Source organism: Sorex araneus, chromosome 6 (assembly GCF_027595985.1).
Source record: "Sorex araneus isolate mSorAra2 chromosome 6, mSorAra2.pri, whole genome shotgun sequence".
In the NCBI taxonomy this organism is placed as follows: domain Eukaryota; kingdom Metazoa; phylum Chordata; class Mammalia; order Eulipotyphla; family Soricidae; genus Sorex; species Sorex araneus.
The window spans coordinates 29,153,766-29,170,778 of NC_073307.1; the positions used below are offsets into that span (position 1 = coordinate 29,153,766).

The 17,013-nt window shown below is 39.0% G+C and overlaps 1 protein-coding gene across 7 annotated transcripts in view; it reads right to left on the reverse strand.

Annotated features, from left to right (window-relative positions):
- CDC42SE2 (CDC42 small effector 2) overlaps positions 1–17,013 on the reverse strand; it is an 89,043-nt gene that overhangs the window by 32,969 nt on the left and 39,061 nt on the right. For 2 of the 7 annotated variants that reach the window (XM_055142896.1, XM_055142895.1), the window contains exon 3: positions 14,823–14,935. The exons of the other annotated variants lie outside the window; for them this stretch is intronic. The gene's annotated coding sequence lies outside the window, so the exon portion shown is untranslated. The remainder of the gene's footprint in view (positions 1–14,822; positions 14,936–17,013) is intronic. 7 annotated transcript variants of the gene reach the window in all.

The window sequence follows — 17,013 nt, forward strand, 5'->3', positions numbered from 1 at the left end:
GGTTACCGGGGCCACACCCGATGCTGCTCAGGCTGTTCACTATACAGCTTGCCTACACCTCACATGTCTTGCATGTGCTACTCTACCCCTAAGCCACATTCCTGCCCTACTTATGTATTTTTGAAAGAGATGCCATGCGTTTACTATCTATGCCAAGTATAAATCAACGACAACTATATGACAAAGTTTTAAGACATACAAAATTTACAAAACTTTGCATGAAAGGGCCGGAGCAATAGCACAGCGGGTAGGGCGTTTGCCTTGCACGCGGCCGACCCGGGTTCGATCCCCGGCATCCCATATGGTCCCCCAAACACCGCCAGGAGTAATTCCTGAGTGCAAAGCCAGGAGTAACCCCTGAGCATCGCTGGGTTGTGACCCAAAAAGCAAAAAAACAACAACAAAAAAAAACTTTGCATGAAATAAAAAATTCTCCCTTTGGCTTCCCCCAAATCAATGGCTCTAAACCTGGCAAGACAGGAATGGCAGCTGTTTATAGGTTGTGCTGAAGATGCTCAGTAAAGATAAACGCATGTAAATGGCAATGACACAATGTGGGTAAGTAATAAAGAATTTGGTATCCAGATTCTAGAGACCAGAGACCAACTTACTAACGTCGTACTACAAGAAAATGCACTTCAACATTAAAGAGTTCACAGAGGAAGATCAGAAGAAAGACTTTTTGCCACAGTTAAAATCTTGAACCTGGAATGCTTGCTTTTGAGCAGGGATAAACACTCCTCTCTCACCCAAACTCTAAAACAAAGACGTGACAGTCTTATAACTGGCATTGTCCACAGAAATACGTAAGTATGTCCAGGCTTATACTCAAACAGTATGTTTGACTATTTCCTCTAATCTTCTTTGCAAAAACATAAACAGAAAAGGTTAAACTCACAATATTGTAAATGTTATTTCAGTGTTATTTAATAACCTTAAATTGACTCTGAATCAACTACCTTGGTTAAATGAATTCTCTTTTTAGCCAATGCTTTGAAAACAAATGTGCCTCTGTCTGAAACTGAAAATTCTTTATGCTCATTATTACTGTGACAACACACACAGATACGGAGCTACTCACATATTTCCAAATCTACTAAATTAAAAACCTGGTATTTTAATCTACTGGTTATTTTCAGTTTTCTTGTGTGAGAGGTCAATCTTGGGAGAGTCACACATGCAGCATATATGCTATACCAAACACAGTAACAACACGTCTCACCATAGAAGTTACTGATGCCCGCTCGAGCAAATCAATGAGCAACGGGATGTCAGTGATACAGTGATACCCTGATCGACATTCCCAATCTAAAACTATTCTGATTTATTCCATCATCATGAATTTCCCATCTGTATATAAGGCAGCAAATTTTAATCTTATTCATAATTTACTTTTACCAAAAATCACCTTCAAATTAATCATACTCATTTTTTTCCTCCTTTTCTTTTTAAGTGCCTGGAACCAAACCTAGTTCTTACACATACAAACAAGATAAGTGCTCTGCCACTCACTTGCATGCCTGGCCCCCTACATTTCTTCAAGTGTACATTCTGTTTACCAGGCTGACATCAGCGCATACCACTGGTGGCTCGTACTTGTATGCAGCTTAATAAACACAAATTTCAGCATCAGCATCAATGTGGTTTTTCACACCACTGACTTTCATCATTTCATATTTCCTTTTCATTTAGAGCAACCATTCCTTATTTTGCAAATTTTTTAGATAATACTGGCTCTTAACAATTTTAGATAAAATTGGTTTATAAGTTTCAGATGTAACAACACATTATAAAATACACATTTTCCCACCGCCATGTGCTTCCCACTTTCATGTCTGCTACATGTCCTCTTTCTTAATGTTCAGATGAAAAAGAGCCATTTAAAGTACAATAATTCATGCCATCTATTTTTAGAAGAATATAAATATTTAAGTATTATCAATTACATAAGAGACCCGGTAAAAAGTATTTTCAAATAAAGGGATGTCTGCACCGCCACAGAATTTTGTTAAGTAAATGTATAAATCAAAAAATGTTTCAAATAGGCCACATTACACCAATACATGTAAGTTCCTTTCTGGTTTTCTAAACAAACTTCCATTTTAGAATTTTTCTCAAAACATTTATCTTAAAACATGACAAACAGTACAAACTCTTTCACATAAAATTTTAACACTGCTTTAATAACATACTAATAGTTGCTTCCACTTTGTAAGCTTAAATTGCTCTAAATGTCCATTTTTAAAATCCTATACTTTTTTTTTATTCCTCAGATAACAAAAGGGGTGTCCCTTTGCAACAACATCAAAATATGAATTTGGCATAAAACAAGCTCAGTATATTCCACACACAATGGTCAGGCTGATTTAGAGCAACACAGATTATTTCATAAAGTCTTGGATTCCTAAAAAGTAAGATTTTACAAAAGCATAAAGTGAATGATCCAAGGCTACTTCAGTAACTTGGCCAAGCCTCCTAAAAGCTCTGATTTCTGACTTAAGAGTTTTCATGAATAAATAAAAGCAGTATTTTCAAATAAAAAATATTAAATGCCGTCAGTGTCCTTCTCTCCTTATTTTCCACACCCGAAACAAATGCCACAGATATGACCTATCAACCCACAATATTTTGGTACTGAAGCTTTTTAAATGTACGTTCTAGGACCTTACTCACATTTAATAAAATTGCTTTCTTGAGTTAACTCCCAAAAGAAGTAATTATAAAGACTTGATTTAAAAAATCAAGACAACAAAGCATATTATTAGATCTTAAAGTTTTAAAATCTGAACTACATCAATTTGAGGCATTGAGCCTGCTTAGCTTATATGAAATGCAACCACAATCCTAGAGTTTAGACTTTTAAAATACAAACCTATGCAGTTGGTATATCATTAATTTTTAACAAAGTGACAAACTATCAGCAGTTAATGACAATTTCACAGGTTTGAACTGAGGACAAAATTAAACGATGTACTTGAAGAAACGCTACATGTTACAAAGTTATACTGATTAAGACACCCTAATTTTTTATGCCACACACACACCACACATCACACCCTCATCCCCAAGGACTACCAGAAGTGAGCCCCAACCAAACAGGTAGTTTTTAATAGCTATGAACTTTTAGCAAATGCCTAAAAGTATAACAAGGAAAAAAAAAGGATCGTGGTGTAAATATGTAAAATAATACTCCACACAATGAAAGTAAATTATAGCTTCACACCACATAAATAATTCTCACTGAAAAGGAGGCAGTGAATATACGTAGGATGATTTCATTTATGTGACTTTTTAAATCAAGTTAAACTATTTTGTTTAGAGATGTGAATACACGTATAAAAGTAAAGCAAGAAAAGTATGGAAGGGGCTGGAGCAATAGCACAGCGGGTAGGGCGTTTGCCTTGCACGCGGCCGACCCAGGTTCGAATCCCAGCATCCCATATGGTCCCCCGAGCACCGCCAGGAGTAATTCCTGAGTGCAGAGCCAGGAGTGACCCCTGAGCATTGGGTGTGACCCAAAACCAAAAAAAAAAAAAAAAAGAAAAGAAAAAAAGAAAAGTATGGAAAGTTAGTATAGAAAGTTAGTGGTTACCTTTAGGGAACGTATTGCAAATAGGAAGAGATTAGAAAGGCAAATTGAAAAAGAGCAGAGGACTTAAGTTCTATCAAAGACACAGATTTGGCTGTTTCGGTTCCTTTCTACCCCCACTCCCAGAGAAGCCCGTGTTCTCCCCTGAACAGGTACCTCTTGCTCACCTCTCATTTCTCTAAGCAAATTTCTCTAATAAAATTATTTTACCTCGGGGCTGGAGAGAACACAGAGGTTAAGTAAGGCATTTACTTTACTTAAATGCCTTACTTAAGGTCATCACACAGATGACCCAGGCAGGTTCAATCCCCAGCACCCCATATGGCATTCCTGAGCACAGAGTCAGGAGCAATCCCTGAGCACAGCTAGGTGTGGCCCCAAAACAGAAAAGCTATTTTACTTCACAAACACAAACACACACACACACACACACACACGTTTCTACCAGAAATATAGAAATTATTCACCAATTACCAAGTTTTAATTATCAATAAAACCTCTTTATGGTTGCACCGGCACTAAATCTTTCTCAATCTAGTTTACTAAGATTAATGCTGACTGTGGATCCTGTGGGACAAGAATATGTTTAGCATACATACGAAGAAGAGCTTTCAAGCTAAGATCTTAACAACACATCCACTTTTCTAGTGGCTAATCAAAGGAAACCTGTTGTTCCCTGAATTGAATTATAAAATAAGACACAGAGAACAGTGCATGCAATTACTGACATAGAGGAAAATTTTTTCATAGATGTGATCAGTGTCGCTCATATAATTTGTAAATGAGATCTCACAGTAAGTACTTATATTACATCTGGCTTCTTTGACTATGTTTGAGTTTCAGTCAGTAAGTTTTCCACACTGCCTCTACTAATCATTCTTTTTTTGTTGCTAGGCAGATTCCCATAGTTTGAGTTTAGTACAATTTATTTAATTATTATTAAAAGTGAAAGGTGCCATATACAAATTCTGTCTGCACTTGTAGACGGTAGTTTCATTTCTGGGGCTGGAGTAATAGGACAGTGGGTAGGGCGCTTGCTTGCATGCAGCAGACCTGGCTTCAATCCACGGCACCCTATGTTTCCTGGGGCACCTGAGTGCAGAGCCAGGAGTAAACCCTGAATACCGCCAGGTGTGGCCCCTGCTGCCCCCCACCCCCAATAATCAAAAAGAAAACAAAATCATAAGTGTTCATTTCTCCTAAGTAAATTAGGAACATAACTGCCGGGTTATTTTTCAAATCAGTGTGAATTTCCTAATAGACTGTTAAGCAGTTTTCCAAATGAGTACAATTTTTAATTTGTATCAGTAACCAGAATTATGGCTATTGAAATGATTTAATATACTAGAATTGCCCATCCTTTCATGTATAATCTTTTGTTTGCTTCTGAGGTTAGTAACTGAGACTTTTCATCTCCCCAGTGTTTACTATGTACTTGTATCAAACTGTGAAGCACTACAGTTGAATTTATAAAAGACGTGTATTTTCTAAATACCTGAACAGAAGAGTGAACATATAAAATCACATTTTCTTGGGATTTGTTTTGCTTTGGTTTTTTAGGGGGGGACATGAAGGAGGCCTGGACTACACTCTGAGTTGCTCAGGGGTTTCTCTTGGCTCTACACTGAGAAATCACCCCTGGTGGGCTCAGGGAACCATACAGGATGCCAGGGATCAAACCCCAAGTGCAAGGCAAATGCCTTACCCACACTGGCCCTGCCTGGTCATTCTTTTTTTGTCTGATCTTTCTAGCACCTTACTTCAGTCCTGACCAGCTTCTCTTCAGGCTCTGCCCTCAGTTCCTCTCTTAGGTGATGGTCCTCTTGTTTCTGAGAATCAAATCTTGGTCCTATTTTTTCCATCCTCCTCAGCATATTTTGTAAAAATTTTGAAGTTTTTTTTTAAAAAATTTTTTAATTTCTTATTTTTAAGCTTTTTGGGTCATACCAGGTGATGTTCAGGATTTACTCCCAGCTCTGCACTCAGGAATTACTCCTGGCGTTGCTCGGGGAGCCATATGGAATGCCCCGTATGCAAGGCAAACGCCCTACCCACTGTAAGGCCCCTGAAGTATTTCTTTCTTTCTTTTCTTTCAAAATAAGAGGGGGAATGGTCAGGAGGGACAAGAAAAAAATGTTTCTATTCTTGCATTTGGCATTTAATTGCTAGTTTGAATATAGAGCACTAAGATGTGTCTGGGCTGGAGCGACAGTATCAAACCCTTAGTTCAGGGTCTTGATGAAGAAGTCTGACCATCTCATAGGTGGGTGGCCAGGCGTTCTTCTGATGTCCTGTGGAATCCAGTCGGTAATGGCTCTAGTCCAGCATCATCTCCAAATGGCATTACGTGTCTGGTCCATCTGATTTTCAACAGCAAACAAGGCAGCGTCCCTGATCCTAATCATCGACGGAGGTCGGAACTCCGGATTCCTTCTTCACTTGAGTGAAACATAATACTCCAAGCATAGCTCTTTCGATTCCTCTTTGAGACCCAAATAGTAAGTACAATGATGATTATTTAATATTTACGAATTTCTTTGATCACCAAATTTTTTAAAGTTCCTCTTCCTTCTTCATAAACATTTTAGAAACTGTTTTCAACACACACCTTTAAGTCAGCAAGTGGCAAAATTCTCAGTAGTTTCTTTAATTTTTTGTTTGCTTCTCACTTTAAAATACTTGCTTACTTGGGGCTGGAGAGATAGCACAGCGGGTAGGGCGTTTGCCTTGCACGCGGCCGACCCGGGTTCAAATCCCAGCATCCCATATGGTCCCCTGAGCACGGCCAGGGTTAATTCCTGAGTGCAGAGCCAGGAGTAACCCCTGTGCATCGCCAGGTGTGACCCAAAAAGCAAAAAAAATAAAAAATAAAAAAATAAAATACTTGCTTACTTATAGCTAGTATAGAATTCTTGACTAACAAAGCTTTCCCTTCTACTTTGCAGATGTTGTTCGGGACTCTTGTTACTGGTAAGTAGTCAACTGCCAAACTAATTTTTGTTTGTTTTGGTTTGGCGCCACACAGAGCGGTGCTTAGGGCTTATTCCTGGTTCTGAATCCAGGGGTCACTCCTGGTGGGCTCTAGAGACCAAATGGGGTGCCAGGGATTGAACTTGGGTCAGCCGCTTGCAAGAGAAGTTCCCTACCTGCCATATTATCTCTCTGGCCCCCCCAATCTAATTTGTTTGGTTTTTTTGGGTCACAACCGGCAATGCACAGGGGTTACTCCTGGCTCATGCACTCAGGAATTACTCCTGACGGTGCTCGGGGGACCATATGGGATGCTGAGTTTTGAACCTGGATCAGCCACATGCAAGGCAAACGCCCTACCCGCTGTGCTATTGCTCCAGCCCCCCACCAATCTAATGTTTGTCCTTCAAGTATAAATTTGTTTTTCACTTTGGATGTCTGAAGATATATTTTGTATTTACCTCAAATTTTTTAGGAACTCTAGTTTCTGATTTAAGATTTTGACTATTCCTACTGTTATTTAACTTTTACTTTGTTATACTCAACTTTTACTGTTATTTAACTTACTTTTAATTTCCCTCAGCTGACTTTAATTTCAGTGATCATAATTTTACTTTTAAAATATTTTAATTTAATTTTGTTCATAAATTTGCTTGGGCTGGAGCAATAGCACAGGGGTAGGGCGTTCGCCTTTCATGTGGCTGACCTGTGTTCGATTCCCCCGCCCCTCTCGAAAGCCCAGCAAGCTACTGAGAGTACCGAGCCCGCACGGCAGAGCCTGGCAAACTACCCGTGTTATATTGGATATGCCAAAAACAGTAACAATAAGTCTCATAATGGAGATGTTACTGGTGCCCGCTTGAACAAATCGATGAGCAACGGGATGACAGTGACAGTGATAAATTTACTTACTTCAGCCTCTTAATATTTCCTTGGATATTTAAAAAAGATGTATGCTACACTGCATTTGCAATTATTCCATGAAATACCTTGTTTTTTGACTAGTCTTAATGGAGTGTATGATATCTCACCCTCTTGTTGGACTTTCTTTTGGTAAATGTCTGATTACAAATTCATCTTGATTGGGATAGTATTTTTCTTGTGCAAGTCCAGTGTTATCCATTACGGAAGAATCCTTTAAGAACAGTTTGAACTTGTCATTGCTTACATATCTTACAAAGTGACCATCATGGATGCAAGTTTTAATTTCATTTCTTGGCTTGAAATTCTCAAACTACAAAGACACTCAGGTTACACATCAGTAGGAAGATGCAAAATTGCAAGGCAATATGCCACAGTTGTTTCCATGCACTCGAAATTAAGACAAGTCTAAATTCAGATACTGGATTTAAGAGCGCAGGTTGTGGGTTATGTGGTAAAGCACATGGCTCACCTGGTTTAATTCCAGCACTGAAGGCCATCTCAGCATCACTAGGTTATACTCCTAGGTGGTCCCTAAACAGCAGGTGTAGTCCCCACAACCAAAGCAAACAAAAGTCCCAGATTCCAGGGGCTAGAGAGCATGCCCATTTGGTGTTCCAAACAACCTACCAGGAGTGATCCCTGAGGACAGAGCCAGGAATAAGCCCTAAGCACACCTGGGTGTGGCCCCACACTCCCCTCGGACCCCCCCCCTCAAAATTCTTTTACTCATCATTTGTATGATTTTGGTCAAATTACTTAATCTCTATGCCTCCATTTGCCAATATATAAAATGGGAGCTGTTTAAATATCTGTGTGAGGATTAAATAGAATTTGCTTTGATTCACACTTAGGCTTATTCAAATTAAAAGAAAAGAACAAATACACTATTGTTACTACAATTATCATTGCTATGTGGTTAGGGTTTCCTTCCCTCCGCTCAGCAGAGACCTAACCTAACCAGACTTAACTTCTGGTGTTTACATGGCAGGACTAATGTTTTTCTAGTAAGTTTCCCTTTCTTAGATGACGTAGAAAATCTACCAAAAAATGACTCAATTTCTTAAAATTTGTCTTTAAAAGAGAAATAAAGCAAGGTCAGTATTAACAGAGTACAAAAAAAAATAAACAATTTATTTAAGCCAAATGAATTCCTTGACTGAAATGACATACTTTCATCAAATACAGATTTAAATGTACAGATAATTTATGGCACACAATAATTGAAAGCATAAGAAAGTTCATCACTTTTCCAAATCATTCTAACTTAGTTCATCTACTGGTTATTAATTGCACAAAAAGATTTCAATACAGTAAATTTTGTTTAGTATTATCTTCTTCTTGGAAGACAGGAATTAAGAGACTGACGTTTTAGAATTTGTTCCACACCTAGTTACCACCAGACCAGGCTGTCACAGTCTGTTTTGCAAAAGGAGTAATGACAGGAATTAAAATAAGCTTAAAGAATGAGAGGACAGTGGGCTGGAGCAATAGCACAGCGGGTAGGGCGTTTGCCTTGCACGTGGCCGACCCGTGCATCATGGAAGTAGTGGGTACAAAACACTATAAAAATATCTTGCTGGTTATATACAAATCAAACTATATTTCTATTCAGTGGTAATGTGACTGCTTGTGTAAGTATAATATAGGCACTAAATAAATCTTTTAACGCTCAGCTTTTGAATCATCTTGCAGAAAAAAATTTAAGAAAACAAGTCCATTTATAATTGCACATACACACATATACACACACCTCAAAAGAGAAAAAAAAATCTTGGGCACAATCCTAACAAAGGAGGTCAAAGACCTAAGAGAAATCAGGGGGATGGGGACTTGGAGGTGGCCTGGTACTTGGGCGTGGATGTGGCTTGGTGCCTCACCTGTACTTAAGATCCTTGTTTCAATACTTGTCACTGCAAAATACAATGTTTTAAAATAAATCACACAAATAAATAGAAAGACAACCTATGCTCATGGACTGCAAGAATGGAACAAAATGCTCATCATACCTGATTAGACTCCTACTATCAAAAATATCAAAGGAATTTTTCAATGAACTACTACACACAAATCTAAATTTGTGTAGAAAACGACTGCAAAAACCAAAATAATTCTAAGAAAAAGGGGAATAAGAGTATTAGGCTTCCGACTTTATGTTATTAAGGAACAGTAATTAAAACTGTTTTGAAACAGAAACAGTCACACAGACCAATATAACAGAGAACAGAAATAAATCCACATATAGAAGGACTTTAAGTCTGTGATAACAGAACCCAAATCCTACAATGGAGAATGGAAAGCCTCAACCACTGGAAACTGAACAGCCAACATCTAAAACAAAACAAAAACAAAACAAAACTAGATGACTATTTATAGTTTCTAGGCCACACCTGGACATACTCAGCACCTACTCCAGGCTCTGTGCCCAGGGATCACCCCTGGCTCAGAAGACCACATACGGTAATCAACCTAAGTCAGCTGCATCCAAGGCCAAGAGTCTTATCTGCTCTACATCTCTTTTGCCCCAATTAAATATTTATATCACACACAAAAATTAACTCAAAATGAAGAGAAGGGTATTAAGTTGAAAATTATGAAATTCATAAAAAAGATAACATACTTCAGGATTTCTACATTAGAGATATACTTGAGATTCCATTAACAAGAGAAGCAAAGTAAAAACTAAGATACTACATGAAACTGAAAAAATGTTAACAGCAAAAACCAAAAAACACCAAATCAGAAAAAGATATCTGTACACCATACATCTGACAAGAAAAACTGACATGCAAAATATGAAAAGAATTCCTGCAACAGCAACAACAGCAAAACAACAAACAACCCAATTAAAAAATATATGAGCACAGGGCAGAGAGATAGTACAGTGGGTAAAGTGTTTGCCATGCACGCAGCTTACCCAAGTCCAATCCCTGGCACCCCATACAGTCCTCCAAGCCTCGCCAGGTGTGATCCCTAACAGAGTCAGGAAAAAGCCCTGAGCACTGCCAAATGTGGTCTAATAAATGAAGAAATGTGTAAAAGACATAGACACTTCTCTAAAGAAGACACACAGAAGCTGGAGAGACAGTGGGTAAGGTCCTTGCCTTGCTCACTGCTAACCTGGGTTTAATTTCTAGCACCCCAGATAGTCCCCAAACACCAGTAGGAATGACTGTTGAACAGAGTCACGAGTACACTTTGAGGACAGCCATTTGTGTGAGGGAGAAACTGGCATATATATTTGATAGAACACTACTCTACCATAAAAATGGATGATATTGTGCCTTTGCATATAAAAATAGATGAGTTTCGAAATGATCAAGGAAATAAAGGAAATAAAAGCTGATTGTGGGATATCTTCACTCATTTGTGAAGTATGAATAACCAAATAAAGAGAAAAAAAATCCTACACTCAGTGAAAATGATAGTGATTACCGGAGGTAAAGGGGAGAAAGCAGATAGAATGAAGAGAAGTCTTTTTTTGTGTGATTAAACGGAGTGGAACTTCAGTGGAAGGAATAAGGATCATTTCATCTCTCTCTCTCTCTCTCTCTCTCTCTCTCTCACACACACACACACACACACACACACACATACACACACACACACAAACCCTTTTTTCAAAAGGAATAAGCTCTTGGAGTCAATCATGGGTCATACCAATAACAACAGTTTGTAGCCCCTTCATAAGAAGATGAATCAAGTCAAGGTTAAGTTTAGATTTTCCTTTCAAAACAAAGGTTTCTAGAAAACAGTGTGGTCTGGTGTTTCAAGTCAGACTAAATTTTAAAACAATCCCCCTGGCCACTCAAAACAAAAAACAAAAAACACCCTAGATACAGAAGGCTAAGTGGCCAAAACGCCCTTGCAAGTACAAGACCATGAGTTGGGCACCCAGTGCTGCCCACATACGCCAAGGGCAGTCCTGCTGCTCTGTTATCTGGGATCTGTTATCTGGGATCCTTGGTACTACAACAGTGTGTGCAATCGCTGGCACACAGTCATCTGTGCACAGCACTGAAACCAAAAAATCAGACCCCCAGTGAATACAAGTGACACCTCAATGACCCCGTGATCACTACAAACAGAATGTAAGAACACCACAATTAAATGAGTGCAAACCCTGTTAAGTCCAAACACTGCAATTAAAGTATAGCCCCTGGTGAGCACAGCAGTTAAGTTTGTAAGCACCATAAAGTGAATGAATAACAAGTGGTTTTTCTTATTTTGCTAATATTCAAATACTTTAAATTTAAATTTTTGGAAATTTTTTACTAAGTTGAAGTTTTTACATACTGAATTTTTTTTTAAAGTGCTTCTTTTTGTCGAAATACATGGAAATCTAATTGCTAATCTCAAAAAAGGACAGAGGACATGAGCAGACAATGAAGCCATGCTGATGGCAAACACGCACATAAAATATACACTCATCATCAATTATCAGGGAAATGCACATCAAAACCCACGGTGAAATATCACCTCAGTCAGAACAGCCATACTAAAAGACAGGAAACGGGCTGGTGCAATACTACAGCAGGGACGATATTTGCCTTGCATAACGCTGACCCGGGTTAAATCTCTAATTTCCCCTACAGTTCCCCAAGCACTGCCAGTAGTAATTCCTGAGTGCAAAGCCAGGAGTAATGATTGAGCATCGCTGGGTATGGCCCCAAAACAAGATAAACAACAAATGTTGGAGAGAATATGGAGAAAAGGGAAACTCTGTATTCAGTGGGAATATAAATTTATGCAGCTACTAAAGAAAACTGTATGAAGATTTCCCTAAAAATTAAAAATATAAATACCAAATTATTCACCTATTCCTAATGTTTCATCTATTCTAAGAATATAAAAACACTAATTTGAAGATATATTCAATATATCTTTGAAGACATCCCTTTGAAGATATAGTACAATACCCAAGAGACAAAATTAGCCTCTTTCCAAGGGGTTCATAAATGAGAATGGATTTTCCTTTAAAATGGTATAAATACATGTACTTAAAAACCTCTTTCAGGAATTATCTATGTACTAAGTGAGCTGTCAAATAAAGGCAAATAATACAAATTTACTCATATGTGAAGTATAAATAAACTGGAGAAATAACAAAACCTAACTCAGATATAGAGACAAAACTAGTGATTATCCAAGAGGTAAGAGGCTGAAGGTCCAAGTAGTCAATTCTTAGGTAATGACTGAGACTTTTGGTGACCAGGAGGTAGTGCAAAGGTACGTGATTACCATGTTCGTATGCCTGCAATTTACATTAGATTGTTAACAATGCAACTAAAAGAAAATCTGTTTAACAAATTGAATTCTACCACTTATTAGTTAAGTGGAGTGGCATTAGTCACCTCTCTAAACCAATTTTCTCTTACCAAAAAAAAAAAAAAAAAACCAATTCTGTTAGATACTGCTAGACCAGGATTCTCTACCACAGATACTTTGAAATAGAGGGACTAACTGGGGGTAGGGTGGGCAATGGGCATGTTCTGTGAAATGCTGGCTATTTAGTGTCCTCCTGGCTTCTACCCAGCAGATACACTCCCCTCACCTCATCTCTAGTCACTTGTTAATTGTCCCTAGGAGGGGGCCCTCCCCAGCTGAGAACCAGTTCAGTAGGAAAAAGCATTTTTAAAAATGATCTCCCTCTACCCCAAGAGAATTCCCTTCAGATGCAAAAAAAAAAAAAAAAATACTGACAAGCTTCTAATGACTTTCTCCTAAAATCAACTCTCAATAATACAAAATTCTAATAACCTTACGTGCTAAAAAAGATGGTTATAAATTCCTGGTTATTCTCCAACTCGGAGAGAAAATTTTTCTACACTGATTTCAGCAACCTTAGCTGACTTCTTTGACCAAAGAATAAAGCTTAAGTCAAGTGTCAAAGGTGAGATGAGGTTATAAAATGTCTTTTGCCCTCTGCTTAGAAGTCAAACTATTGTTAAGATCCTTATGGTTGGAAAGACTCCAGACACAGGATTAGCAGACCCATCTGAGCCAGCCTCCCAATCTGCACAACAGGAAGGTAAAGAAACGCCTAGGACCCTCCAGTCCAGCCAAGACTCACTGAACAAGGACATCACTGAAAGACCTCAGTTAACACCATGTGTAAGAGAAAAACTGCCTGCTCAAATTACTGGCCTTCAAAATTAATATTGAATGTTTTTTTAAGCCACTAAGGCTTAAGGTCGTTTGCTAAACAGAAAAAGACAACTAGAACCCATACATGATTATTTTAAGAGTGCACAAATATTTTTGTATGTATATGCTTTCAACTCAAGATTTTCCAGAATGAAGGGCCACAGTTGGGGCCACACCCAGAGGTGTTCAGGGCTTACTCCAGGCTCTGCTCTCAGGGATCACTCCTGGTAGAGCTTGGAGGATCATATAGGATGCCCAGGATCAAAACTGAGCTTGCCATGTGCAAATCAAGGGCCCAACTGGCTATACTATGGCTCCAGCAGCCCTTCCATGTGTTTAAAAGGACTCTTTGGGGCCAGAGAGAAAGCTTAGTGAGCTGGCGCACAGAACAGATTCGACCCCTGGCATCATATGGTCCCCGCAGCAACAAGGCCTGGCAGTGACCTCTACTCACCCAGGCATGAGTAGCGCCTCTAACACCAAAACAAAACAAAACAAAAAGGTAAAACATTAAAAAAACTTTTTGTATCAACTACATTCACTCAGATGAGGTCATCTTATTCCCATCAGGGTGATGAAGTAACTATTACAGACCTTGGGAGCCTTCTTTCAAAATTAAACCTGGGGGGGAAAAGTATATCTGGATTTGAGAAACAATAATAGCAGGAATTAACAAAAAAGAACAAAAGCTGAGGGTAATTTTCTTAAAAAATCTCGACCGTCTGAGAGGAAGCTGGCAACCCAGTCAGGAGTAAAAGGTTGCCCAGGCAGAAGTTAAAGAGAGTTAAATTGCCTAAGAGCTTGTTAGAAGTCTGCCAGTGCCTTTCCCTAGACACCTCTTGATGACAGAAACGTGAGCGGCCTAGAGAAGTCTGTCAGCAGGACAGAAGGACAGCACAAAGCCCGGAGGGGAAGCTCATGCAAACGGTGGCCAGAGGCCCAACTCCTCTGGAGTAGCCCCAGCCCCACGCCACCCTCCAAACGACCCTTACAGAGCAGGTGGGGGTAAATGAACAATCTAAGTGAGCAACAACCTCCCTGAGGAAGCACTGCTTATTTCTGAGAGTGTAAAACTCATCCCTGATCCCAAGGTGCCTTAGTGCAGCCGGCAGATGTCAACAGGAGAACCGAACGGCAACTCGGATAGAGTGACCCGAGTCTCAAGCCCTTCCTCCCTCCCCCCCCTTACACTCACCTGCACTGACAAGCGAAGACCTGGCTGTTGGCCACTCCTCGGTTTACTCTCGAGTTAAGTGGAAAGTACCTTCCCAAAGGGATCATTAAGTTACAAGCCAAAATAGTCATCTACTGTGAAAGAGACAACACATTAAACAAGTTACACTGACTGATAAAGAACGACTGGATGAAAGGATCCAAGTCTGCACAGTGGGGTTAGCATCAAGAACTATGAGGAGAGTTAAGTAGAAGTATGACAAGTAGAAATCCAGATTAATGGAAGCTCCAGAAAAAAAAATTTTTTTTTCAGGAGGAAAAGAGTTGGGGACTGGAGAGATAGTCTAATGGGTAGGACACATGCCTTGCACAGGATCAATTTACATGCCCCCCGCCCCCACCTTCCAACTCTGCCAGGAGTGATCCCTCAGTGCAGAACCAGGAGTAAGCTCTGAGCACCACCGGGTGACCGGGTGAGCCCCAAAACAAAAAGAACACTTTCCAAAATGAACTGACTTTACCCAGAATTAAAGATAAAAGAAGCCAAGATGTGTTATAACTAACTAAAGTTGAGGTAGAAGTGACGGGGCAAGGAGGGCAAGGATGTGGCCAACCGAATGGACTTGTTTCCATAACATGTAATCATTCTAATTGACAGCACTTCCAAACAGTTGTTTTATTTACTCTACATTTATAGTATCGATTCTGGAAATCCAAAAGTAACTCCAACTGATTCAGAAGGAAGCAAATACCTAAATACATAATATGTTGACAGAAATAATGATTTAAAGAGAAAAATATTTTTCAAGTGTTGAGGAAGAGTATGTTTAACAACTTTTATAATTACTAGTGTTTTGTTTTGTTTTTTTAGTGGATTTTGGAAAAGGGGGATTGGGCTGTGCTCAGAGCTTACTCCTGGCTCCAGGGATCACTCCTGCCTCTGTGCTCAGGAGACCCCCTGCAGGGGCAGGGATCTGACAGGAACAAGGATATCAAACACAGACCTCCTGCATGAATCGCTGGAGGCATCTAAAGGGCCCAACAACTATGAGAAATTTAAATTAAGCTACTTAGAACACTTTAATAAAATGTTTATAATTATATTTTAAAGTATGACAAGCTTAGTCAACTTATTTTTTTTAAAATGTCTAGACTTCACCAAGAACAAGCCAACAACAATTATGCTTTATGTAATGATGTAATTCATATAAATATTACCTTCCAATACTTGTTAGGGTACTTTTATACTGAAGGGGAATAAATGTAGCTATTCTTACAGAGTGAGCATTTCATGACAGCTTTTGAACCTTCTAAATAATAAAATAAGACGAGAAAAATTTCTACATCTACTATGCCAAAGAAAGTAATGGTCTTATTTCTACTATGTGTTTTGTATTTTTATCAATTTCATTAGCTCAGCTGCACATGAGACATTGCCTGTCTCGATTTCTGGAATGCTGCCGCAATTCTTTGCTCCTAGGCCTTGTTGCCAAGGTTGCAGCTGCACAACCAATTCTTATTAAAATGTTAAGTCTTTGAAATGCAGGTTTATGGAAAAGGATATAAAGGATTTCATTATCTTCTCCTCACAACTCAGTGAGGATTAAGCCCCCACCCTTTCCAGTCCTTCCCACCACTTGGCTCTTTCTTTACCAGCACACATATACACACAGTCATACAGCGAGTCAGCCTTAAACATTCAAATAAAAAGTGATAAAGGAGTTACGAATCTAAAACTTAGGTAGTTATTAAAAAGTTATAGGTTATAGCTGGATACTGGTAGTGAGATACCAAAACTTTTAAAAATTTTTTTTTATTAGAGAATCACTGTGATGTACAGTTACAAACTTATGAATGTTTGTGTTTGCATTTTACTCATACAGTGATCGTTTACTCATCCCTCCACCAGTGCCCATTCACTTCCACCAATGATCCCAGTATCCCTCTCACCACCCCATCCCCCACCACCATACCCTGCCTCTGCGGCAGGGCATTCCCTTTTGTTCTCTCTCCTTTTGGGTGTTGCAGCTTGCAATAGAGGTATTAGTGGCCTTCATGTTCGGTCTATAGTCTACTGTCAGTTCGCATCTTCCAACCTGAATGGGTCCTCCCAACATCCTCTACTGAGATACCAATACTTTTAAGTAATATTTCTGAAGAATAAACAACTGTAAGAACAGGCATATGCATAATAATTTACAAGTAACTAAAGT